The sequence below is a fragment of the Cephus cinctus genome, unplaced genomic scaffold (genome assembly GCF_000341935.2).
Source record: "Cephus cinctus unplaced genomic scaffold, Ccin1 Ccin1_scaffold0682, whole genome shotgun sequence".
NCBI classification, from domain to species: domain Eukaryota; kingdom Metazoa; phylum Arthropoda; class Insecta; order Hymenoptera; family Cephidae; genus Cephus; species Cephus cinctus.
The window spans coordinates 244,319-247,388 of NW_014333307.1; positions in this window are offsets into that span (position 1 = coordinate 244,319).

Below are 3,070 nucleotides of genomic sequence, written 5' to 3' on the forward strand. Positions count from 1 at the left end.
CCCCCCCGAGTCGAAGTTTGTTCCGGCAACTTAGGAAGACATCCAGAAGCGTTCACGAGAAAAGGGAGGAGAGTCCTGGGGTCCGGTTACCCTGGAGACGGACTCTGTCCTTCCGCAGTTTGTTTACCCGTTTACTTCCTATCGAATTCAAAAACTTATGTTATTATGGCAAGAGATATGGTTCCGTTCGTTCTTCGTCCGTTCTACCTTCTACAGTTTTCATGTGGGGGGGGGGGAGGATTTTGGACCTACAGCGAATCCTCTTATCCAGTTTACGGTTTTACACATTGAAATGATGGACTTTGACAGAAAAAAAAAAACAGATCAGTGAATATTATACGAACTTTTCTTTTTCTTGTATACTCTAACTGTCAAGAGAATGAATCGAAAAAAAATATTATTTTCCAAACTGACGTAAAAGAATATTAACGAAATGAAATTATAAAAAATTCTTATAAATATTTTTTTCCTAATCTACTGTCTATTAATATATATAAATTTATGATATTCTTATCTATGATATATATATATATACATATATATATTGTAACGTAATCCTGCTTTGACAATAGCCAAATCCGAGAACTAATCATTCTGATTGGTCGAGAGCCTTATAACCGATAACTCTTCTATCTCCTTCGAGTCGTCCCTTTAAACCAAATCGAGAGCGTTCCTTAGCGAATCGGTACGTAACTTCTGGAGATCCTCCACGGCCGCTTCTCCAGGGCATTGGGCGACACCTGGGCACCACATCCTTAACTCGGGCAGGAGGTTCCTCTCCTGCCCTTAACCGTATCAGAACTATCTCCGCCCGCTCTACAGCCCTTGCCCATCTCCAGCGGGGCGCCGGTATCTCACCCAGGCTTCTGCCGATCCGTGGAGACGTCTCCGTCGGGTACTCTCCTCTGCCGGGCAACTCAGTACGTTGAGACTATCTCCCCACGGCAGATTCGAGCACCTCGACCTCAACTAAACAATGACGAAATCATACGAGAGCCTTGACATAACTATACGAATCAACCCTAGAGCGTAGCTTCTGAGCAGGGCGGCGACCCGAAGGGAACCAGAAATCGAGAACGTTATCTGTATCGGTAACCGGAGCCGCCTTGGGACTGTGATTCGAAAAATCATGTCACAATATATATATATATATCTGTGTATATTGCTTCTTTTATGTTATAATTCTCGATCCTTTCTCATACTGAACGTCGCGATGCGACGCCGAAGAGACTGTGTTTTTTTTTCCAGCAACGTACCAACTTCAAAGGCAAAGTCGAGCTGTGTTCTTCCAAATAAACTTGACTAACAGCGGTACGAAGAAAGGGAAAGGACTTTCTCCAGTAACCCTGCCGTATCTCCAGAGTGCATTACCCCTAGAATTGACTCGACCCTCGACTCCGTTCTCAGCGGTAAGAAGATCGATCGCATGTGTATTCGCCAGTAGGTATACCAAGCTACCAGCATGACAACCATATAGCAGCAACAGTTTTCCCTCTGAGGTTCTCCACCTTCGCTTTCAAGACTTTATTCTTATTTTTTCCTGACCCCCCTCCCCTCCCCCTTCCACCCTTCGAACCTGTTTTCGTCCAACTTTTCTCCTCGATCACGCCTGTGGTTTCCTGCTGTCCGGAACTGGTACCAAACATCGCCATCCAATTCCAGACTGAGTGCAATCCTTGAACTAATCCTGAAATGTTACCTAATCAATATCTTCGATTAGATCGATCAAAGACCTTATCGATACTGCCGCCAGACTCCTATGGGTCCTTCCTACAGTGTCGATTTCCCAAATTGAATAAACTAGGAAATTGGAAGCCCGTGTCCTAGATATGCAGAGTGTCTAGGGTATCGCATTACGTTCACCTGGAGCCACCGATCATTTGGAGATTGGAGGACGTCCTCATCTTTCTAAGGATTCAGGATTATTTTTAAGGGTATTCTCAGCCTGGAATAATTCTGATACGAAACACTAGAAATCACCGTCTGATAAACATATATACACATATACACATTTCATATCCATTGAAAAGCTATATATTCGGAAAACTACGTGAGAGCTACCTATATATATTTTTTTTAAGTCAGGTAATCCATTTTCTATGGATTTATAGATTTTTTAACAGGTGGGTATGCGAGTGTGTGTTTTATGGAGTGTAAAGGATACGGGGGTATACCTATATCTTAAACGCAATTAGATTCGATTTTTGGTAAAAGGGTCAATGGCGTCCCTTATGGCTGTCAAACATTACGTATATTGTGAAGGTGCGAACACTTTATTTTGGAAGGGCGAACCCTTGCTTGGGCAAAGATTAAATGTACGAGAGGGTTAGTGGTACCTAACCTGTGGGCTTTGACAGTGAAAGGGTGCAGGTAATAGGTCGGGCAATGTATTAATTCCTATAGGGGTGAACCAGGTAGCAACAGTTGAGTTTAGTAAGAATGAAATAAAAAATGGCACCTTACACGCGACCTCGTATTATACACAGTGATATAGAATAGACACATAATACACGGGGTATGACTAATAGAATGGACGTGGTACAATTTTGTAATGATATAAATAAATAATTGATTTTTTTTCTTATCCACCCCTAAACCTAATTTAATTTTAACGGCTCCAGGGATACATTTTTTTAATCGCTACCTGTTGATAATATTACTTTTAATTGCCGTGTTGAATTTTACTGATGAGTGGGTGGTCAAAGGGCAAAGGACAGATACAGAGAGGGACTAAAAAGGAGGGTAGGAATAAGGTATACTTTATTTTTTTTTTAATCCAAACGGTAGAAAATAAACGGATTTGCTTTCCGTTGATTTTATTATTTGGGAAGAAAATGAAAAAAAAAAACTAAGAAAAAGCTCGAGCACACGGTAAGGCGCTCAGGGGGTCCTTAATTCGATGCAATATTAAAGCACTTTTATTCCTTGAAGTAAAAAAAAAAAAGTAATTAAAATTCTTCATTAAGATAACGTTGTACAAATGAAAATTAAATTGGAACCTTACCCTCTTGCTTCTCAGATGGATGTACACGTTTTTTTTGTCACCCTATACGCTCTTGCCTTGGTAACG